This window comes from Prionailurus viverrinus, chromosome E3 (assembly GCF_022837055.1).
Source record: "Prionailurus viverrinus isolate Anna chromosome E3, UM_Priviv_1.0, whole genome shotgun sequence".
Classification (NCBI taxonomy): Eukaryota; Metazoa; Chordata; class Mammalia; order Carnivora; family Felidae; genus Prionailurus; species Prionailurus viverrinus.
Window position 1 is genome coordinate 487,883 of NC_062576.1, and position 24,458 is coordinate 512,340.

The 24,458-nt window shown below is 49.3% G+C and overlaps 1 long non-coding RNA gene across 11 annotated transcripts in view; it reads right to left on the reverse strand.

Moving 5' to 3' along the window:
- Nucleotides 1-24,458, reverse strand: part of LOC125154124 (uncharacterized) — a 59,383-nt gene that overhangs the window by 12,268 nt on the left and 22,657 nt on the right. For 8 of the 11 annotated variants that reach the window (XR_007147690.1, XR_007147683.1, XR_007147687.1 and 5 more), the window contains 4 exons: nucleotides 24,229-24,292; nucleotides 22,313-22,566; nucleotides 21,738-21,862; nucleotides 16,922-16,988 (listed from right to left, as the gene is read on the reverse strand). This is a non-coding gene — a long non-coding RNA (uncharacterized LOC125154124). Of the gene's footprint in view, nucleotides 1-1,542; nucleotides 3,285-16,921; nucleotides 16,989-21,737; nucleotides 21,863-22,312; nucleotides 22,567-24,228; nucleotides 24,293-24,458 lie in introns of those variants that run through there. The other 3 variants (XR_007147691.1, XR_007147685.1, XR_007147684.1) reach the window with 3 other exon arrangements.

The following is a 24,458-nucleotide window of genomic DNA, read 5'->3' on the forward strand; positions in this document are numbered from 1 at the left end:
AATTAAGTCATGCATTTTAACTCCGTTGCCTGCCTGGGCTCATCACTGGAGAAAGGGAGAGAGAGCATGCAGCTTTCTGTAGTTTGCACAGTCCAGAGTTTTACTTATAAAACCCGAGAGAGCTGTGACCAAAATGGGCAGACCAAGCAATTCATTACAGATGAGGATCTTCAATGCTCATCTTGGGCCAGTGCAGATGGAAGGTGCTGGGCTAAAGAGTTTAGTCTGTACAAAAAGGAAATTCATTTCATTCAGGAGTTTCTCACTGATAAACCCCCGGGCAGGGGACGCCTCTGGCCACCTGGCAGGACAGCCCATATGTGGTCCCAGGAGAAGGAAACCGACTGGACACCCCGATTAATTAATCTTTGGAATCTGAAGACACCAAGGCTTCAAGTCACAAGACCAGTTGAGTGTTTGCCTGTGTGGACTTGGGCACAAGAATAAGCAGATTTGTGGATAATCCGGGAAATCTGAAGACAAATGACGTCATAGCTTTGTGGCTCTTTGGACTCAACTGGCCTGGGAGACAGGTCGCGTTCTCACCTCTTCACAGTGGACCGGATGGCGTACGTCACAGCCCAGCCTGGGCATCTCTTCTTGAAATGAGCATATTTTGTGTGGGGTCTCTCCATCGATTTTCTGCATGAACATATCCTGAACACATCTTTCTTTTCTAAAATCTGTTGAAATCTCTAGTTTGCTCATAACTTCTGTCTCTACTGGAACCCTGGTTTTTTTGATGCCATGGACATTTCTTTATATGCATCAATAATTACACTTTGAGTGTAGATACGCTGGAGGCAAACATGTTGAGCAGTCCACCATCATGAACTGCAACAGTGATGCCCAACCAGTCGTCATGGACACACGTTTGCTTCAAAACCTAATGAGCACAAGCGATGTTTCAGGCCAGTTCTCTGGGTTCTAAGACCAGGACGTGGATGCCAAAACATGGTCAGTTCCTCTGAGTATTTTAGTGTTGATGTTCATAACTTTACATTCTAGGGTTTCTGTACTGAGCATAGACTGTGTTTAAAGTCAAAAGAATGTCACACAAGGAACAAAAAAGAAAGAAAAGAAAAGAAGAGAAAAGAAAAGAAAAGAAAAGGAGAGAGAGAGAGAGAGAGAGGGAGAGAGAGAGGGAGGGAGGGAGGCAACCAAGCCCCTCATTACCTCGTACCCATTAGGGTGGCCACTATCAGAAAAACAAAAAGCACAGGGAACAACCAGTGCTGGCAACCGCATGGAGAAATGGGGACCCTTGTGCACTGTTGGTAGAAGTTGTAAAATGGTACAGCTGCCATGGAAAACAGTAGGGTTGTTTTTGTTTTTGTTTTTCCAAAAAGCTAACAATAGATCATCATGTGATCCAGCAGTCCCACTTCTGGTCTATCCCCAAAAGCACTGGCAATAGGGTCTTGAAGAGATATTTGTAGGGGCGCCTGGGCGGCTCAGTTGATTAAGCGTCCGACTTCTGCTCAGGTCACGATCTCGCCGTTTGTGATGTCCGAGTTCAAGCCCCACGTCGGGCTCTGTGCTGACAGCTCAGAGCCTGGGGCCTGTTTCGGATTCTGTGTCTCCCTCTCTCTCTGTCCCTCCCCTGCCCATGCTCTCTCTCTTAAAAATAAATAAACTCTAAAAAGTAAAAAAAAGAAGAAGAGGTATTTGTACAGCCATGTTCACAGCAACACTATTCACACAGCTGGTAACTGGAAGCATCAAGACATCCGGCGATGGATGAGCGGATAAGCAACACAGGCACACGATGGGATATTACTGAGGCTTTAGAAAGGAGGACATCTTGGGATGTGCTACCACAGGGGTGAAACTTGAGGACATTGTGCTGAGTGAAAGAAGCCACACAGAGAAGGACACACACTAGGACCTGCTCGCATGAGGCCCCAGAGTCATCAGACTCACAGACACAGAAGGACACACACTAGGATCCGCTCACACGAGGTCCCAGCATCGTTAGATTCACAGACACTGAGTAGACAGTGGAGCCGGGGCTGGGGGAGCAGGTGGGGGTCTGTGTGTAACAGGGCCAGTGTCTCAGTGTGGGGAGATGGAACATTCTGGAGATGGACTATGGGGATGCCTACACAATAGTGCGAATAGGCTGACTATCCTTGAACGATTGGTTTAAAAAGGCTAATATAGAAAATTTTACGTTGTGTGTTTTTACCACCGAACAGTGAGTCCCCTCGAGCTGCCGTCACAGATCACTCAGCCTGAGTGGCTTAGGAAGAGCAGACGATTATCCACCAGTCTGCAGGCAGAAGGTCCAAGATCAAGGAACCAGCGGATCTGGTGTCTCGTGAGGTTCACAGATGGCGTCTCCTCGTGTGTGTGCAGGCTCGGTGGAAGGGGTGAGGGGCCTGCTTTACAAGGGCGCTAAGCTCCAACCCATGACCTAATCACCCCAAAGGCCTCAGCATCTAACAGCATTACATGGAGGATTCAGTCTCGGTGTATGCATTTAGAGGGACACAAACATTTGGTCCGTAGCATACCTCTTTTCTCTCCTAAATATGCCGGGTAGGGAATCTGTCCACAGAGTCGATTCCTGTGGGCCGGGCCAGGCTCAGTAGGTGCCCCTGCCTTCTCTCCCAGTCCTGCCAGGAAGCCAGGACGGTGGATGATGTTGCCTGAGGCTCCATGGTGGTGACATCGCCTCCCTTTCCAGGAAGAGAGCTCCTCCCTGGGGCGTGGGGAAGGGGGACGGCCACCTGCCTGAGGCCTCAACGCTGCCAGGAAATCAGGGTGGTGGCTCTGGCTCAGTGTAGGATCTTCAGGCATTAGTGAGTAAGAGGGGCTCCTTAGCTTGTCCCCACCCCCACCCCCGCCCCCCACACCCCTATCACGTCCTCCTGGCAAAGTAGCCGGCTGCTTTGACGCTCTCTGCTTTCAGAGCAGCCAGGCCTCTGCGGGAAGTTGCTTCCCGTGACCTCCCAAATTCAAGCTCAAGTAACCAATGGCATGCACAGCCTCCCCAGACTGACATCTGGGGGCACACAATTGTCCCTCCACACATCTCAATAAAGCAGCTTAAGAAAGAAAGACACTGCATGCATAATGACTGCTTTCCAAAGAGTACAGTGTAAGGGGAGGGGAATCAGTACCTTCACGGTGGAGAAATCTGACAGACACAACCTCAGTCAAGTGCCCCAGGTCACATCCCGAGTGACGAGTTGTTTTGACAGCATGGACCCCGACAGGGTGTGCTGAGGGTGCTGCTTCCCTTCTGTGGTCTGTGTCCCAAATGCCACCCCAGTGTAATCCTGAGAAGAGCACAGAAAAATCCTTACTAAGGGACCTTCCTCCTTAAAACGGCCAACATCACCACAAAATGGGAGAAGTCTGAGAATCTGTCACAGCCAAGAGACTTCTAAGGAGATGTGATAACTAACTGGAAAATGGTATTTTGGATGGGATTCTGGGTACAGATCGAGTATGCTAAGGAAAAAGGCAAGGAAACCTGACACAATGTGTTACTTTAGTTAATAATAGTATACCAATATTAGTCAATTAATTGTGACAAATGGGCCATACTAAAGTAAGACATTAATAATAAAGGAGCCTGGAGGTGAAGTATATGAGAAATTATTGTCAGGATTTTCTCTAAATCTAAAAATAGTCAAAAATTAAAATTGTATTAAAAACAATTTTTTAAATAAAGGCAGGGCTCTCTGATATCAATATGTGCCATGAAAATGCATTCATTGGGGCGCTTGGGTGGCTCAGTCGGTTAAGCGTCCGACTTCAGCTCAGGTCATGATCTCACGGTCCGTGAGTTCGAGCCCCGCATCAGGCTCTGGGCTGATGGCTCAGAGCCTGGAGCCTGTTTCCGATTCTGTGTCTCCCTCTCTCTCTGCCCCTCCCCCGTTCATGCTTTGTCTCTCTCTGTCTCAAAAATAAAATAAACATTAAAAAAAATTTTTAGAAAATGCATTCATTAATAACCAGGAAAAACACCCTCAATGCACCAGCATGCACACACACACACGCACTTAACATATGCAAAGGGAGCACCAGCATGCACACACACACTGAACATATGCACAGGGTGAGAGCCGAGGAGCTGACTCTGGCATCGCAAGGAACAGAATCCAAAAGGCAATCACATTGCCACGTGTTATGCTAATATAATTATTGGAATTCCCAGTCAAAAACAGTTAATTGAATAATTAAGATAGATTGACCTAAAAGTTGATTTAAAATTAACCTGATATGTGCATATTATCTAAATAATGACTCTCTCCTACGATCTAGCCTCTCATTAAAATAAAATCCCTTTGGGATAAATTATACACTTCGCACATGATTGGGAAGAACAAGATACACTCAGCCCCCCACTGATGAATGTGAGGGAACCAAGTGAAAGTGAACAAGCCTGGCCTTCCCGGTCTGGTGCCGCCTCTCGCTGTAACCAACTAGCCTCCCTCCCACCTGTCCTCAGGAAATGCTGGGGGCCCTATAAAATGGCACCAGCGAAGGACCTCAAACCACTAAGTGTGCTGCTGAAGCTCCTCCTAGAGGGCAGTTGGGCAGGGGAGGACCCATGGGGCTGGGGTCTTGCAGGTGCACTGATGCCAGGGAAGACAAGTGCCCACCTCCAACACATAGGCACCTCTCACATGATGTGGATGTGTCCAGTTCAATTTTCCAGAAGCGAGGACAGCAGGGCCAAGGAAGAGGAGGGGCTTGTTGGAAACCCATCACGGAGCCTGTGGCCAGGGTGGGAGCAGAAGCTATGCTCAGGGTCGTGTTCGCCACTGCACAGCAACTCCTCTTTCCCTCATGATTTCCTACAGGAGCCCATGGTGAGGTGTGCCAATCTATGGGGTCCTGCTGGAGCACTCCAGGCTCCCAAGGCTATGCCCGGGGTTTGGCCCACGGTAGGTGAGCTGTTTTTGCTCTCCCTGTATCTCCAGACAGCTGCCTGCCGGGAGCCCATGCTCCTGGCGGAAGACCTCACGGGGCACGGGGCCGGGTCCTCATTCATCGTGAGCCGGAAGTTACCTTGATAACATCGTTTAAAATGGGTCTCCCTCTCGACATTGTTAGGAGACAAAGAATTTCCCTCCTTAACATCATTCAGATTCTTAGCAGAGCGAGGAAACACGGGACACTACAAAATGATCTAGTACTGAAAGGGTTTTTAACATTCTACTGAGGAAAACCACTCACCGCCATGCGTCCATCCTCCTGGCCATCAGCATAAGGCAGGGATTGGTTGCATTCTTTCTGTATCTGTCTGATTTCTCCAGAACCTTCTCTTCAAAGAGAAATCTCTATACCTCCGAGACAGGCCAGAAGAAAAGAGGGGGCGGGAGGTGGGAAGTGGTGATAAGGAAAAGCCGGCCTTCACTTTCAGTCGCAGGCTGAGCGTCTGAGCTCATCTCCAAATCTCCAGAGAAAGTAAACACCACCAGGAGTCAGAGTGGTTGGCCCTGACACACAGCGTAGGGCAGACGGAGCCAAGAGCCAAACCGCCACGGCCACTTGCAGAGAAAGAAACCAGAGCGGGGGTGGGGGGGGGTGGGGGGGGTGGCGGCACCATTGAACACAGCTTGAAAAGGGTCACTAATGGAAATAAGAAGACACACTTCGCAGAAAAGTGAACAGTTTCGTGGTTCTCAGAGATTTGCAAATACTGTGTGTTCTTCAGGAAGCACACCGAGGCAATCGGCCTTTGAGGGTGATAATGGAAATGACTCTGAGCTCAATCACTGTGTCTGAATTACAACAGTCCAGCACTCACTCCTTAACCACGCGGAAGATGACCAAGGCCCACTCGCCAGATTCCGAGGGGAGCAGGAAGGGTGACGGGGTGGTCCCCGGACCACAGACGGCTCGGCAGATACGCGCTTCACAAATATTTTCTGCCATTCTGAGCTGTAGATTGTGAATTATCCTTTTCCTTTCTTAATTTTCTCCTTTATGCACTAAAGTTTCTCACTTTAAGGGAGAAAAATTACCTGTTTTTCTTATGTTCCTGGAGCTTTGATATCATACCTAAGAAACCACTGCCAAATCCAGGGAAACAAAAGCAAAATGAACTACAGGGACCTCATCAAGATAAAAAGCTTCTGCACAGCGAATGAATCAATCAGCAAAACTAAAAGGCAACCGACGGAATGGGAGAAGATATTTGCAAATGACATATCAGATAAAGGGTCAGTATCCAAAATCTTATCAAACTCAACACCCAAAACACAAATAGTCCGGTGAAGAAACGGGCAGAAGACATGAAGAGACACTTTTCCAAAGAAGACATCCAGGTGGCCAACCGACACATGAAAAAATGCTCAACATCACTCATCATCAGGGAAACACAAATCAAAACCACACGGAGATACCACCTCACACCTGTCAGAGTGGCTCACGTTAACAACTCAGCAAACAACAGATGCTGGCGAGGATGCAGAGAAAGAGGATCTCTTTTGCGCTGCTGGTGGGAACGCAAACTGGTGCAGCCGCTCTGGAAAACAGCGCGGAGGTTCTTCCAAAAAATAAAAACAGAACTACCCTACGACCCAGCAGTTGCACTACTAGGAATTTATTCAAAGGATACAGGAGTGCTGATTCGAAGGGGGACGTGCACCCCAATGTTTATAGCAGCACTATCAACAATAGCCAAATTATGGAAAAAGCCCAAATGTCCATCGACTGATGGATGGATAAAGAGGATGTGGTTCATATATACAGTGGAGTAGTACTCTGTGATCAAAAAGAATGAAATCTTGCCATGTGCACCAACATGGATGGAATTAGAGTATATTATGCTGAGTGAAGGAAGTCAGTCAGAGAAAGACAAATATCATATGGTTTCACTCATATGTGGAATTTAAGAAACAAAACAGATGAACCTAGAGGAAGGGAAGCAAAAACAATATAAAACCAGAGAGGGAGACTCTTAAATACAGAGAACAAACTGAGGGTTTCTGGCAGGGTGTTGGGTGCGGGGATGGGCTAAATGGGGGAGGGGCACTACAGAGGGCACTTGTTGGAAGAGTGCCGGGTGTTGTGTGTAAGATTCTATTCCTGAAATTATTATTACACTATATGTTAACTAACTTGGATTTAAATGTTTAAAAATAATTAAAAACTTGAATAAAAACTCAATGAAATGGAAAAAAAACAAAAAGAAGTCACTGCCAAAGCCAAGGTCACGGAGGGTTATGCCTATGTTTTCCTCTACAAATTTTATAATTTTGCTCTTACACATAGGCCTTTGATATATTTTGAGTTCATTTTTTTTATGGGGTGAGATAAGGGTTCAACTTCATTCTTTTGTATGTGGGTATCCAGTTGTCCCCTCACCTGTAGTAAGTGTTCGCAAGTTTTTTTAAGATTTTTTCCTGGGGCGCCTGGGTGGCTCAGTCGGTTGTGTCTGACTCTTGATTTCGGCTCAGGTCATGATTTCACGGTTCCTGAGTTCAAGCCCTGCATCGGTCTCTGTGCTGACAGCATGGAGCCTGCTTGGGATTCTCTCTTTCCCTCTCTCTCTGCCCCGCTCCCAAGCTCACTGGCTCGCTCGCGCTCTCTCTCTCTCTCTCTCTCTCTCTCAAAATGAATAAAGAAACTTAAAAAAATTTTTTATGTATGATTGTAGATACAGATGTATTTATGATACGTGCACAAAGAGGTGTAAAGAGGCAATTTACTTCTCCCTTCCCAGTTTTTATGATTTTGATTTTATTTCAAACTATCTGTGTCTTTGTATTTAAAGTGCAGCTTTCGTAGACAGCATATACTTGGCTCTTATTTTTCTATCCATCCTGACAATCGCCGCCTTCTAACCTTAACCTTGACCCACAAACGCCTACAATAAATATGAACCAAGATGGCAGTGCAGAAGTTACCAGCACAGTTGTTCAGGCAGTAAAGTGGGAGGCTTCCCACTACCTGATTTCACATGCACTAGAAAGCTATAGGAATCAAAACACCATAGTACTGGCATAAGACAGACATTTGGAGCAATGGACCAGAATAGAGGGCTCAGAAATAACTCCCCACATTTATGGTAAATTGACCTTTGACAAAGGTGCCGGGAACACACAACGGGGAAACTCTCTTCAACAAATAGTGTTTGGAAAACTGGTTTTCCACACACAGAAGGATGAAATTGGATCCTTAATTCACTCCCCATGTAAAAATCAACTCAAAATGGATTAAAAACCTAAATTTAAGACCTGGAACCATAAAATCATTACGAGAAAATATAGAGGAAAAGCTTCTTGAGATTGGCCTGTACAGTGCTTCTTGGCTATGACCCCAAAATTACAGGCACCAAAAGCAAAAATAGACAAATAGAATTCAGTCAAACTGAAAACCTACCTCACAGTACAGGAAACCATCGACAAGTGCAGAGACAGCCTACAGATGGGGAGAGAATATTTGCAAATTGTACATCTGGTAAGAGGCTAATATTGAAAATATAAGGAACTCATACAACTCAATAGCAAGAAATAAACAACTCGATTAAAAATAAACAAAGGATGCAAAGAGATATTTCTCAAAAGAAGACATGCAGATGGTCAACAGATATATGAAAAGATGCTCAATATCACTAATCCTCAGGGAAATGCAAACCAAACCATAATGTCACCTTGCATACGTTAGAATGGTTATTATTGAAAAAAAAAAAAAACAACACTTAAGATAGCAGGTATCAGCGAGGATGTAGAGAAGGGAACCCTCATGCACTGTTGGTGGGAATGCAAACTGGTGCAGCCACTCCAAAAAACAGTATGGAGGTTCCTCAAGAAATTAACAACAGGCCCAAACACCTTTGGGGTGATTAGATCATAGGGTTGGAGTCCTCACGAATGGATCGGTGCCTTTTCAGAAGAGGCTCCAGAGAGATCTCTGGTCCTGTCCACCATGGGAGGACACAGAGAAGGTGCTGGCCATGAACTAAGAAGGGGCCTTCATCAGAACATGACCATGTTGGCATCTTGATCTTGACCTTCCAGCCTCCAGAACTGTGGGAAACAAATTGCTGTTCTTTCGAAGTCACCCAGTCTGTGGCATTTTGTTATAGCAGCCCAAATGGACTAAGACAAATTCCCCACTCAGTTTATTTTTTCCATCAGTTTTTGTGGTCTTCAGCATATAGATCCTGTGTATATATGATTTATTCCTAAGTATGTTATGATTTAGAAATTTAGAGTTTAGAAATGTCAATTTCTAATCATTTATTGGTAGTGTATAGAAAAACAAATGATTTCTATACGTTGACTTTGTATCCTATGACCTTGTTACACTCATTTATGAGTTCTAGCAGCCTTTTTAGTTGTTTGTATTTTTTAGTACTTTATACTAGATATCATGCCGTCCACGGAAAAAGTTTTATTTCTTCCTTTTCAATCTGTTCCCCTTTTATTTATTTGTCTTGCTATTTCACACTTGCTAAGAACTGCAGCATGATGTTGGATGGAGAAATGAGAATGGATATCTTCACCTTGGTCCTGATTCTCAAAGAAGGCATTTAATCTTTTGCTATTGATGTTAGCTGTCGGGTTTTTGTAGATGCCTATATCATTTTAAAGAAATTCTATGTCTACTTCTCTGGACTTTGTTTTATTATGAATAGATGTAGAATTTTTTTGAATGTGTTTTCTATGTGCCATGTTCTTTTTTTTTTTTAACCTGCCAATATAATGGAAGTGGATTGCATTATTTCACTTTTTGTCCCACTGGCTTCTATTTTCAGTCGTTTCTCCAGAGTTCACAATATCCATCTTTAACTTTTCAGATGCCGCTTACAATTAACATTTTACCGTTTCCGGTGAGATGTAGACATATTGCGGCCATCTTGGCCACACCTCCCCCCCTTCATGCTGCAGCGTGCAACACATCTACACACCTTATAAAGCTCAGAAGAAATATTACAGTTTTATCTGAAGACTTAATTTTTCTAGAGCAGTTTGGGGTTTACAGCAAAATTCAGAGTAAGGTACTGAGATTTCTCATATGCCCCCTGCCCCCACACACGCACAGCCTCCTCTGTTATGAGCATCCCCCGCCAGAGAGGTACCTGTCCTCACATATCACACTCACCCACAGTTCACGGTTTACTCTCGGTGCTGTACGTTCTCTGAGTTTGGACAAACGTACAACACACAGGCATCCATGGTTATAGCACCACACAGAGCAGTTTCCGTGCCCTGGAGATCCCGAGCTTCACCTGCTCCTCCCTCCACACCCCCGATGATATCATAGGTCTTACTTTACAGAAGTTAGGAGGAAGAAGCAACATAAAATGAGTAGCCTTTTACATTTACCTGTATGTTTATCATTTCTGAGGCTATTTATTCTATTCTGAGGATCTAAGTTTCCTTTTTCTGGTATACTTTCCTTTATCCTAAAGAACTTCCTTTAACTGTGAGGTTTTTTGGTGATAATTTCTCTACGTTTTTTAAAATCTGAAAAAGTTCTATTTCAACAGTCACTCTTTAAGGATATTTTTACTTGATATAAGGGAGATACAGAGGAATATAAAGGATGTGGGGAAACAGTGAGGACACAAAGGGTATAAGGGGACATAAGGGACATAGGAGATATGGGGAACATAGCAGATATAGGGGCACACAGTAGATACAGGGTGACATAGGAGAAATAGGGGCACGTAGTAGATATAGGATGACATAGGAGATACGGGGGACATAGGAGTATAGGGTGACAGGGGACAGAGGGGGACACAGGGGACATAGGGGGATATAGGGGACATAGAGCACATAGTAGATATGGGGGACATAGGAGAAATAGGGGTACATAGTAGATATAGGGGGACATAGGGGATATGGGGGACATAGGGGTATAGGGTGACAGGGGACATAGGGGCACGTAGGGGGATATAGGGAGACATATGGGATATAGGGGATATAAGAGATATAGGGAGACATAGAAATAGGGGGACATAGGGGTATAGGGTGACAGGGGATATAGGGGGACATAGAAATAGGGGGACATAGGGGTATAGGGTGACAGGAATATAGGGTGACAGGGGATATAGGGGGACATAGGGGAATGTAGGAGATATGGGGAACATAGGGGGATATAGGGGACACAGGAGATTTAAGGGGACATAGGGGCACATAGGGGAATGTAGGAGATATAGAGGGACATATGGGATACAGGGGACACAGGGGACATAGGAGATATAGGGGGACATATGGGACATACCGGGAAAATAGAAGATACAAGGTTCTAGATTGAAAGGTCTTTTTGTTTGTTTTCTGCACCTCAACTCTCATTTGTCATTCTCTTCTGATCCCCACAGAGTCTAATAATAAGAGGTTGGCTGTTGATCAAAGCATTATTTCCCTCTATGTAAACTGCCACTTTTCCTCTTTTGCTTTCAATATTTGTTTTTGGGCATTGCTGACCATCTGTTTGATCCTGCTGTGTCTGTGGCAGTGTCCTTATTCTGCTTGGCACGATCTGTCTTCCCGCACGTGGATGGGTCCAGCCACGATTCCTTCAAATATTTTGGTCTATCGTCCTCCCTCTTCTCTCCTCCTTTGAAGCCACCGGGCTTATTGAGGGTGCCTGCGACTCTGTTATCTTCCTACCCTTTTCGCCGCTCTTTTTCACATCAGACCATTTCTGCTGCTCTATTCATTATTTACTCTGTCACCTCTGTGTAGCTGTCAAGTCCATGTCATGAACTTGCTATTTCTGATATCGTACTGTTGAATTCTAAATTTTTGCAATTGTTCAGATTTTTCTGCCAACATTTCTGACTTTTTCATTTTTTACAGGCATACTTATTTGTCTTCAGTGAAGATATTTATGACAACGGCTTTAAAATCTTTCATACTTCTCCTGTCAGCCAAGACAAAGTTAACAAGGAACAAATTCACCCTTCTTACTATAAAACTAAGAATTGTGGTGGAGGGAGAGATATATTGAATAGTTGTTTTTAGAAAGTGGGCCTCAGGCAGCACCAGACGAAACCACTGGTACGTGCAGCTGACAAGGTGAGCCCTGTATTGGGACTGCTGTCTGCAGAGAGAGAGTTCCGGGTTCAGCACAGGGTGGAGAAGCCGGTGATCTCCCTGTGTGAAGGGATGGCCCTGGGAGTCCGGGAAGGGTAGGTGACTCATGCTTACCTGGAGGACCACGAGAGAAGAAAGAACTGTGGCAGGAGGGTGAGAGCTTTGCAGATTCTCAATGGGTCCCCTTGAGTCTTCAGCTGAATACTGAACTGTGTGCAAATGTAAGGGAACTACCCAATGGTACAGAATAAAATACCAAACGAGAATGAGAGGGAATAACCCGTGAAGCTCACGCAGAACCAAGAACGGCTTTGTGTTCCAACCAGGTAACATGCGGCTCAGGAAAGCCTCGTAACGCAGAGGAGACCGTGTGGAGTATTCAGAATGGCGTCACCCCAGGAGAGGAGCATGATCAGCCCGAGACTGAGGTCACTCCGATCCCATCTCACAGTGCTTAAAATCAAACGTAAATGTACAAGTTGTTTCAAAGTCACACAACTCTATCCCAGGAATAAAGCTCAAGAATGGTTTCAGGAATACAAAACCGTCCAGGAGCCAACAAAGAAAAATATGCAATGTCTATCAGCCAAAGGGAAATCACCTGGTACAGAAAACAGCAGGAAAACACATGACGTAGTGAGAAATGTCATTGGTTGAAACCGACACACAAATGGCAGATGAAGTAACTCATGGACAAAGACGGAATGTCATTACTGTCACCGTATCCTATGCTCCAGAAGCTATGAGAACATGGATGATGCTCAGCAGAGACAGGGAAGAAATGGAAAAGACCTAAATCAGACTTTCAGGGACGAATCCTACAGGGTCTGTGATGAAAATTCACCAGATGAGATTAAGAACAGATCAGGCACTGAGAAAGAGAAATTTAATGGACTTGTGGACTTGAATACATGTAATAGAAACCATCCAAAATGAAATATGGAGAGAAAACAGACCAGAGAAAATGAGCAGAAAGTTAACTGGGGGATGACTTCAAATGGCCTAACATACATGTCATCAGAGTCCCAGAAAGAGAAAGAAAAGAAGACAACAGGACAAAATATTTGAAGACATAATGACTGAAAATCTCCCATATTTGATTTTTTAAAAACTGTAAACCTGCATGTCCAAGATGCTTAATGAACCCTGAGTCTAAGAGGTCTGAAGGAGGCACATCATAATTAAATTGCTTATAGAGGATTATAACAAGATAATCTTAAGATCAGATAAAGACACATGCTACCCACACGAGAAGGAGGGAGAGGTGAGGCAGATTCCTTATCGGAAATGGGGCAACAGGGGGAGGGGACCAGGGCCCGCAAAGCACTGAGAGAAAAGTGTTGATTCATGATTCTATGCCCGGCAACAAATGGTAGGAAGAGGTAAAACAACTTTCTCAGACCTACAGAAGCTACAATAATTAATTCATCATCACCAGCATATCAACACTAAGAGATGTTAAAGAAAGTCCTTCAGGGGCGCCTGGGTGGCTCAGTCGGTTAAGCATCCAACTTCGGCTCAGGTCACGATCTCACGATTCGTGAGTTCGAGACCTGCATTGGGCTTTGTGCTGACAGCTCGGAGCCTGGAGCCTGCTTCGGATTCTGTGTCTCCCTCTCTCTCTTCCCCTCCCTGGCTTGCGCATTGATCTGTCTCTGTCTCTCTCAAAAATAAATAAAACATAAAAAAAAAAAAAAAAAGAAAGTCCTTCAGGCAGAAAGAAGATGATGCTGCACAGAGACCTGATGTGAAGAAAGAGGTGCATTCTTGGGGGGCGTCTAACGCACGAAGGACAAAATGCACGGGGACAGCACCACTGAGGCCCCAGGCAAGGGAGGGAGCTGTGCCGCTGTGAGGTTACCAAACTGTCATCAAGGGGGAGTGATATTACATGAAAATGGGCAGTGATAAGTTAAAGCTGTGCATTACAAACCCTAAAGCACGCGTGTGAGCGCACACACACACACACACACACACACACACACACACACTATTACAGGGAACCAGCAAAGATACGATTAAATGGAATCATAAAAAATGCTCAAGTTATTCAAAAGAAGGCAGATTAAGAGGAAAAGGGAAATGAAAACCAGATGGACAATAACAAAAAATAGCAAGATCATAGATTTAAGGCCGACTCTACTCAACAGTGGCATCAGATGAAAATGCTCTACAAACCCCAATCGAAAGGCGTAATTCGAGAGACTGAGTAAGAAAGCAAGACTCAGCTATGTTCTGCCTGCCCCATATCCACTTTAAATAGAAAGACACAAATAAGGGGCTCCTGGTGGCTCAGTCGGTTAAGAGTCTGACTCTTGATTTCAGCTCAGGTCATGATCCCAGGGTTGTGGGATCGAGCCCCGTGTTGGACTCCACGCTCGGTGTGGAGCCTGCTTGGGAGTCTCTCTCTCTCTCTCTCTCTCTCTCTCTCTCTCTCTCTCTCTCCCTCTCTCTCTCTCTCTCTGCCCCTCCCTCAAATAAATAAATAAATTTTAAAAAAATTAAAAGAGATTGGAGAACCCTACCACTAACGCTAGCTGAAAGAGCTGTAGTAGCTGTGTTATTACGAGATGAAATAGATTTCTGACCCAGGGACAAAGAAGGTCCCAGTGCAAGTCCTACAGTGTCACTTGTCAAGGGGACATCACACCAATGTCTCTGCAGCTAGCCGCCGAGAGTCGTGGTGCATGAAGTAGAAGCCCCACCTGCTGTCCTGACCCTGGGGCACCCTCGGCTCTCTCTTCGTTCACGTTCCTTTCTCTGAGGAATATGTCCCACTGACTTAGTCTTCTGCATGTCGGGTGGCGATTTTGAATCACGTCCACATTGTGAATGTGGTCTGGAGGCGGCTCTGGATTCTGTTATTTTTTGCCAGTGCCGTGTCTCATTTGGTTCAGCGGGTGGTGATGTCAGCTGCGCTAACTCAGGTCCCTGGGGCCGCAGCTCCAGCGTCCGTTCAGGTCTTGTCCTTGCCCGGCTGCTTCCGGAATGCTGTGTGCATGCGGTCCGGTCAGGCAGGGGTGCAGATTCCCTGGACATTTCTTCCCCAAACCGCAGTGGCCAAGCTCCATCAGCCGTATTGATCTCATTCTCCAGGCCACAAAGAGCGGCTTTCCCCCTCAGACTGGCTCCCGCACGGCCCAACTGCACGTGGCCCCTGCACGTGGCCCAGCTGGAGGTGGAAAGGAGCATTCTCTTCTGCGCTGTTTGCTCCTCAGTACCCTCACGAGGCTCCTGTTTGCACTCTGTACAGATTTTCTAGTTGTTTTCTGTGAAGGAGTGAGTGTGGTGTGATCTTACAAAAACCATCACAGGAAGCAGAAGCAGCAGTTACCCGTCCAATTTTAGAACTGCCTCCGGCATGAACTTCACATCCTCTGGGTCACGCTTGGGGAAAGTGTACATTTCATCTGCTTCAAAGTCACATGGCTTCGTGGCACTGATGAGAAATACACTGCTGTCTGGTAGGGGACACTGCAGCCTCGTGAACAGCCATAGTCCGCTGGTCCAGGGCTGGGGCTGGGGTGGGCACCGCGGGGAGAAGGCAGCGACAGAGGGCACCTGGCAGGCCTCTTCCATTTCAGATTCCGGGTCTCGACACAACTTCCAGCTCTGGCCAAGGGGCCGTGCCCCTCTTCCCTTCAACATCAGCCCCTTCCACCCCGACCTGAAGTCCCCGCAGGACCTGCCTGACTTAGTCTCCCCTCCACCTCGTGGCTGCTCCTTGGCCCAGCCCCGTGCTCAGCTCCTTGCCACCTCTATTCCCCTCCACACCCGGAGGCTTCTCTAGACGGCACCCCACCCCTCCCCCACTCAGTGCCCCTCACAGGGCTCTCCCTGCTCCCTCCGGGCCCAGGTACAGCCCCTCCGGACCCAGTCCCCACCCCGCCTCATCCACCAGGACGATCTCAATGTTCCTTCTTCCCCCAAGAAGCCTGTCCTCACTTCCCAGCATGAGTTAGGGGCCTTCCACTCTCCTTACACTGCCCTTGTCTTCTTCAGCGCTGAAAGTCTGAGACCCAGGTGAGGCAAGCTTCCATGTCCCAGACAGACCCGTCACTGGGGAGCGGCGCGGAGGGCCACACAGCAGCTCTGCCACGGTCAGGGAGAGTGAGAGGGGCCCCATGCTCTGCTTGCCCCGTGCAGCCCTCCACTCGGCCCAGCCTGGCCATCTCTAAAGGAGGCCCCACAGACCCCATGGGGTTGTCCAGTGGTCCCACTGAGCTGCCTGGGTGACAGAGTGGGAGGAAGTGAGGAGGGGACCTGGGCCGAGAGCCAAGAGCCTCAGAGTGTGCTGGCCGTGCCACAGCCAAGGGGCTTCGGGGCCTCAGGACCCACACTCAGAGGGGTGCTGCCACCCCATCACCGATGGGACACCCTGGCTGGGGTGGCTCAACAGCTTGGCCAGTCACATGGCTCCGGAGTGGGGAGCAGCCAGCCCAGGGGCATGGAGATGCTCCTGGAATGCTGCAAGCTGGGCCTCGGTCCGACCTCCCCACCCTTGTCTCAGGAGCAGCTGTGGGGCCCAAGAGCTCTCTCTCATTCCAAACACTCGACTTTGCTCCTGTTTGAAGCTGACGGACCACAGCTCAATGCCCCAGGAAACGCTAGGCTTTGTGAGGGTGAGCGGGCCCATCCACCTTGCAGAGTTAAGTGTGGCACGTAGGTATTCTGTAGACACCTTCGTTTTACCCAGCCCGTCTGCTGGCTAGGAGTCTCAGGGAGGGAGCAGCACCTCGGCACACCTGACACCCTCCAGATAGTCACAGCCCTTGTCCCCAGTCTCCAGCCCTGCCTGCTGTTGCCAGTACACTCCCCACCTGCCCCATCCCCCTCCCTCCTACCCCTGCCCCCGGAACCCTGACCCCTGCTCCTCTAGGGCCAGGGCACAGAGTCACCAGGTCTCTTACCACAGTTCCTGGGCTGTGGCCTTGACTCAGCCTAGCTCTGCTTCTTGACTCATTGCCCTGTGACCTGCTGGAAAAACAACAGTATCAGCCGTGGATTAGTCCCCATTCCCCGGGCTTCTTTCTGATACTCTCTGGAAGTCATGTGAAGAGCCCGGAATGTGTGTGTCCATCTTTTCTTTATTTTCTGAGGAGGGCTGATTTTCAAATCGTAAGTCACGCCTCTTTTGGTCAAATGCAGTGATTTCTCCCAGGTTGCAAAATAAATATATTTATTAAAAGTAATTCTGCTGTGGGGCTGGCTCAGTCGGTTGAGCGTCCGACTTTGGCTCAGGTCATGATCTCACAGTTTGTGGGTTTGAGCCCCTCATCAGGCTCTGGGCAGACAGCTCTTGAGAGCTGACCTGCTTCAGATTCTGTGTCTCCCTCTCTGTCTGTCCCTTTCCTGCTCTCTCTCTCTCTCTCTCTCTCTCATGCTCAAAAATAAATAAACACTTAAAAAGATTTTTTAAATAATTCTGCTACAATGAAAACAGGGCTGGAGCAGATCTGGCCACAGTTAGTGTCAGTCCCCTACCCCTACATGCCAGGCCTGGATTACAGCCAGAGAAAAAAAGAAAGACAAGAATTGATAGGGAGAATGGGATGGCCAGGTCGGTCCATGCAGATGGTCACGGAGCAGAGGAGGGAGGAGGAAGGACAAAGACCTCAGTGCGGGGCCCTCGAGTTGGTGGGGGTGGTGGCAGCCAATCCCCGCGGAGGCCGGCCCACCTCAGGGCTGTGCCTCAGGGCTGTGCCCAGATTCAGGGGCACCAGCAGCTGTTCTGCTGCACTGACTCCACTGGCAGGAAAACAGACTGGGAAATGGACCTCAGTCAGTGTCGTCCGGGGACCCCTACTCAAGGCCAGACCTGCAGGCTGTGCCCGCTGCACCCGCTCAGGTGCCCCCGGCCGCAGGGCATCGCCACAGCCCTATTACCATAGCGATAATGCAGAGGTGTGATAAAAGCCACCTGTCATTCATAAAACGTCGCCTTTTTGCAAAGCCATAAGCCATCCTGGGGCTCAGCCAAGAAACGGCCTATAAAATCCTGAGTAATGACCTCAAAGCATACTTTCCAATATAAGGAATATTCTAGGCAGCTGTTTGCAGAATATTTATGTGCAATAACTTTACACCCCCCCTGACTTTTAACATGTTCATAGTCTGACTCCCTCCCCCAGCAGCTCCCCCCCCCCCACACACACAACCTTAGTAGCAGTAAAGCGTCCAGAATGTGCCTGACAGTCCTGGGAGCACAGGGCCCTGTCCCCTGGGTGACAAGTGGCAGTGCTGTGCTCAGGTGCAGTGCCCTTTGCCATCGGATGCCTCGGCACGGCAGGGGCCTAGCAGAATGCCAGCTGTCTTTGGGATCTCCAAGTTACCAGGTAGGAGGAGCTCAGCCCTGTCCTGAATCTGTTCCTACGGTAGCGCTGGGAACAGCAGGTTTTGTCTGGGTTGGACGAGGGTGGGCATCCTCCCTGGCGAGGGCTGGGGGGGGGGGCACCCCTTCCGACCACATGCCCCAGACAGAGCCTGAGGTGTGCAGAGGACAGGGAGCCTCAGGAGGAGGGCCCACCTGGGGCTTGCACCTGAAGGTCAAGGGATGATGAAGCTGGTGACTACAGAGCTTGAACTCCATCCCAGATGGACTCATTCCCAGATCAGCTGTCTTCCCAGAGGAGCCAAGCCTTGCCCGAATGCACTGGGGGAACAAGGGGGGTGGGCCCATGCCTGCCTCGGGCACCGCTCTGTAGCCAGAAGGCAGCTCAGCCTGCTGGTGCCCCGAAGTGCTTTCTCTGCCCACCCTATGTGAGGGTTCCTTCTGCCTGCGGGCAAGGGGACGCTGCCAGGCCAGCAAAAATGTCTGCATGCTTCACTCTCTTGAGCCACAGCTCCTTGATGAAGGAGCAGGGCCAGCGGCAACCCCAAATCCAGACTCAGCTGCCCAGGCCCCACAGTCTATCCAGGGTGTGTCTCTGGGAAGGAGGGAGCAGTGGTGCCCAGGGCCTTACAGCCTCGGCTCCCAGGGGCAGAGAAACTGCAGGGTGGTGAGCACAGGCCAAGATGTCTGCCAGCATAAAGACACTGCGGCTGAAATGGGCATCCATAGAACCGATCGGTCAAATCTGCAACAGCAAAATCCCCATCCGCTCCTGTCACATGCGCTCAGCGACTTCAGTAATGTCGGGTGCGGGGCTTCACTGCGGGCCCCCAGCAGTGAGGTGGTGGCCACTACCAAGGGACTATGCTCTCCTGGTTGGCAGGCTGTTGACTGGACAAGTGTGGAAATAATCGCCCTTCACTTGCCTAAGGTCTCAATCCTTGAGGGCCTGATTTTGAGTCACAGAGGGCCTCAGTAACTATTTTAACTGGGGGTAGGGTCCCTGGGTCCCATGCCGCGTCAAGCATCCACAGCCACCATGGGAGGTTTTAAGGCAAACTGTGCGATGACCTTGGAGGACGTAGGGCAGGTGCCACTGCAATAGTTAAGATGAGGCCTGTCTATGCGATTCCTATTTTATGTTCGTGTTTTACCCAGGTCTGGACCACTTTAACGAGGCCCCGGTCCCACATTCCTGCCCCTAAGCAGGCATTCTGTACCAGGAGCTGGGCAGGGCTGGCAAGCACAGCAGAGCCGTAGCTGAGCTGGGTACCAGCAAGGGCAGGTCAGGGTCCATGGCACCAGGAGCCAAGCCACAGGTGGCTCTCCACTACACCTGGCCAACTGTGGCCGTATAGTCATTGTGGACTGCTAGCTAAAGCATACGGGCACCTGTGCTGGTAAAAATGTTCCAGAATTTACCGTGGCCAGTGGTTGCACGCATTTATGAACACACTAAGACCACAGGAGTATACCCTCTAAATGGGTGACTTGGGTGCTAGGTGAATCGCAGCTAACCCTTTTGAGTGAACAAAAGGAAGAAGGAATGAACAAGGAAACTGGAAAAAGGAGCAAATTAGTGAGCACTGCTTGGCGTTGGATGCTGGGGACTGCGGCCAGCACCAGGGCCACCTCTGTGAGGCTGAGCAGCCTGCCTCACTCGGGGAGCTGCGTCTGCCCTTCTGTGAGACGGTGCTCTTGCCGCCTGCAGGCCTGGGGCCGCTCGGGCGAGGGGATGTTTTGAAAGCAAACGCGGTAACACAATTTCAGTCCGTAGCAGACTGACACGTGTTGTCTGGGTATTTATATATTAGTGAAAGATTTCCTGAACCAATGGGCGTTTCAGCAACGGTCAGAGGCTCCTTCTCAGCTACTGGGAGGGGGTCTGACAGGAAATGGGAACTGTGCTCCTGGGTGAAGGTCACGGCCTCAGCCTAGATCTGTGGGTCTACCACCCTCTCGGCAGTGGAGGGGTCACCTGGAGGCCCCTCTCTCTCTCCAAGTGGGAAACGAGACCAGCCTGACGGGTGGGCCAATTCTAGACAATCCAAAGGAAGTGGGAGTCTGCGGACTCCATGAGTCATGGGTGACTGAGCCAGGCTGCTCAGGGCCACGGGGCCCTAAGGTCAAGGTCATGGTGAAGATGCCCACGGACAGGGGCTTGGGCTCTGATGCTAGTTGCTGGCCAGATGCAAATGGACACAGTGTGGAAAATGCTACTGTGTCCATACACAAGAATGGGACGTTCCAGGCCCTCGGGGGGAGCCGTGGCAAGAGCCGTGGATCCCGCAGGCATCCCTCTCTCCCTGAACAAAATGAGAAAAACCAAAGGAGTAGATAATACTGACAAGAGACTTCTGCAGGGCCAGCAGTGAAGGAAACATTCCTGTGCAATCAGGGCGCAGGGGGAAACCAGGCCCATTTCCAGGCCTGATACTTGGCATTTGTGCAAAACTGGGTTTTGTATTAGTGCCCGCACGCTGGAGCCTGGAGCCCCCTGACGTTTGCTACCCCACCGCTCCAATATGTGCTGGAGCCCCTGCCCACAGTGGACGGTTGTCTGGGGTGGCCTTGCTCTCAAGGGGTCCCTGGGACAGTGTGCGCTGGTGCGTCCCACCTTGGAGGGGCAATTGGGGTGCCACCTCATTGTGTCAGAATAACAGCAGGATCTATGTGGCCTCCTCTGCTTTGCAATTGTGAAAACGAGTCCCAGAGCAAGAAAGGGGCTATCCAAGGTCACAGAGGGGCCTCGCTCAGGTCAGTACTGCAGGCCCCACTGTCAATGTGTTTTCATTTTTTTTTTTTCTCTAAATACACATTTTTGGGCACATTTTTGGACCACCTGAGTGGCTCAGTCAGTTAAGCATCCGACTTCGGCTCAGGTCATCATCTCACAGTATGTGAGTTCGAGCCCTGCGTCGAGCTCTGTGCTGACAGCTCAGAGCCTGGAGCCTGCTTCAGGTTCTGTGTCCCCCTCTCTCTCTGCCCCTCCCCTACTCATGCTCTGTCCCTCTCTCTCTTTCTCTCTCTCTCTCTGTCTCAAAATTTTTTTAACGTTTATCTATTTTTGAGACAGAGAGAGACAGAGCGTGAACAGGGCTGGGGCAGAAGAGAGAGGGAGACACAGAATCCGAAGCAGGCTCCAGGCTCTGAGCTGTCAGCACAGAGCCCGACACAGGGCTCGAACCCACGGACTGTGAGATGATGACCTGAGCCAAAGTCAGACGCTCAACCGACTGAGCCACCCAGGTGCCCCCGTTAAAAATTTTTTAATAAAATAAATAAATACACGTTTTTACTGAGGCGTGGCTTACATACACAAAAGCTTTATAAAGTGAAAACACGTGTGTACTTTGTACTCAGATCCAGAAATAAAAAAGATCCCATGCACTTACAAACATCCACTGGCAGGCCTGCAGAATCTCGGCAGCTACACACCCGTGCTGATACTTAGTACTGTCAGTCTTTCCATTTCAGGCACTGGGTTCACTACGTATGGGTATTATAGAACACAGTTGACCTGGAACGACACGGGGGTAGGGGCACCAATTCCCCACACAGTTGGAAATCCATGTGTAACTTCTGACGCCTCAGAAACTTAACTACTCATACCTTACAATTGACCAGAAGCTTTACTGATAACATAAAACAGTTGATTACCACATATTTTGTATGTTACACGTATTATATACTGTATTCTTACAGTAAAGTAAGCTAGAGAAGAAACGTTACTAAGAAATCATAAGGAAGAAGAAGTGCATTTAAAGTACTGTACTGTATTTATTGAAGAAAAAAAAAACCCTTGTATAAGTGACCCATGCAGTTCAAACCCATGTTACTCAAGGGTCACCTGTAGTTTTACTTCTCCTTTCCTAATGCACGACAAATGCTCAACTTATCAGTGATTAGGTTTCCCTATATTCTCACATATGCACTGAGGCTACAACTTTCCCTCTAGTTCCAGCCTTACCTGCATCTCTGTGCTGGGGTCTGCCTGGGAGAACTGCAGAGGGTGGCAGAAGACCACTGGCCAGTGAGCCTGGGCCTCGATCTGGCCAGAAAGTGCACATCCCTCATCCTCATTCCACCACGAGAAGTGCAGGTGTCCGTCCAGTGAGACTCCTGTCAGGAGGAGATTCCCCCAGGCTGGCTGTCTCCTGGGAGCCCAGGGACCCCTCAAGTTGGGCCACCATCAAGGGACACATCCCAACACCGCCGCTTGCCCTGTGAGTCCAAGGAAGGGGAAACAACCTTGTTGTGAGGCCCAGGGCTCCAGCCAGTCCTTGCTCCCAGATGGGTCAGAAAATACCACTAAGGAGAGCTGCTGAGGGGCTGGGCCTGCTAGACACACCCATCAGTCCACCCTTGGCTACGAAACGCAGGTCACAGCCCAGCTCCCTGGCCTCTCATGGTCTAGGCTAATTAGATCAATTACAGGGGCACCTGGGGCACCAGAGCAGGTTGTGCCAAATGGTTGGGGTGAGTGGGGTAACCCTGGACCCCTCTCACTATCTATCCTTTAGGAAGCAACCAACGGGTAGCTGTGTTTTTTACGGGCAGTGACAAAACTCCAGCCCAGAGCCCTTCACCTGCTCTGCACTGAGTGGCCAGAGGCCAAGCAAGGGCCCCACACATGCCTGGTGCCTACTCTGTTATTAGAACTGACATTAGGCTGCTCTTACAGTCAGCTAACACTTCAGAGTGAGTTCCCTCCGTGCCAGCCTCTGCTCTGGGAGTTCCTACATGTTGTAGTTGCTTCTTAAAAGGTCTATGGAGTAGTAAGTATTGTTATTACACCCATTGCAGAGTTGGGGAAACTGAGGCATGGAGAGAGTGACTAACTGCTGGGTTCTGAACTCCTATAGCCTGACCCCAGGCCCACAGGCACCGGCCCTGCTGTGGAAGCCCAGATCATTTGGGGCTGCTTCTCTTGCACCTGAATCCTCCTCTGAGCCCCCCACCCCACACACGCTGGACCCAGAGACTCCGAGAAGCAGCATCTCACAGCCGCCAGAGAATGGGTTCAAGTCCTTGCAAATCAGGCTTCGATTATAATCCTTGTCGGGAGCTTCGGGTGTTGGAGAGAAACAGAGCTTGACAACTATCTTCTCATTACAGAAGCTCCCCGTCTCCAGTTCCTGGCAAATGACAGGCTGGCGCAGGCAGGGCCCAAGACAAGCCAGGCTGGAGACGCAGACGCTAATCAGGGTGGACATGCCCAGTGACAGAGACCTGTCCACAGCACCTGTCACCATGGCCCTGCGTTGGCTGCTGGCTGCTCCTGAATGTTCACAGTTGGCAGCTGTGCCTGGAGCTTCCTCCCAGAGCCTGGGCCTGCACTGAGGCTGCTCCCTTCCACAGAGGGGTGGGGTCCACTCAGGACAGGAGAGTCACGGTGGGAGTCTGGGGGAGAGTGCTGTCCTTCCAGAGGGTGGCCGTATGCAGAAGGAGCAGCATGGAGGGTGGGGAGCCTGTGGTCCAGCCTGGGGAACGCAACACTCCCTGAGAGCCCCAGCTGCAGCCCAGAGGCCATGGGAGACATGGGAGCCACGTCCTTGGAAGGCTCACTTCCTTTCGTGCTCGACCCTGGGAGTGTGCCCAGCTTGGGGGGCTTGTGAGAGTCCAACCGCCACCAGACTCTGAGTTTGAGCGGATCCTGGGGCTGGTTTCCCAAGGGAAGGCCCAGCCATAAGTAAGCCTGGGAGGGTCCCCCGTCGCCCTGCTTCCTAAAGGTGCTCTAGCCCCTCCCCCTCCTCCATCCTCCTGTCTCTGTGCGTGCCGAATCTCATACCAAGTCCGCCTGCTGTCCCGAACCTCCCCGACCTTCACATCTCTGCGTACTTGTTTGACCGGGAAAACTTTGGCTACACTAGTCTGTAAACTTACCTCCATGAACAGCATGCTGTGGACAGATTCCACTGTTGTCGAACATTCTTCATAAACACGGCTCCTAGTGATGAAACAGACATTCACCACATGATTGCGTCAGGACGCACCTCCTTGCTAGTAGGCACCCACCTGGTTTCCAGCGTGTCACGATAATGAAGTGAACCTCTTCCTGCACGCAGCTTGGGTGGGGACTCTAGCTACTGTCCTAGGAAAGATTCCTGAAGTAG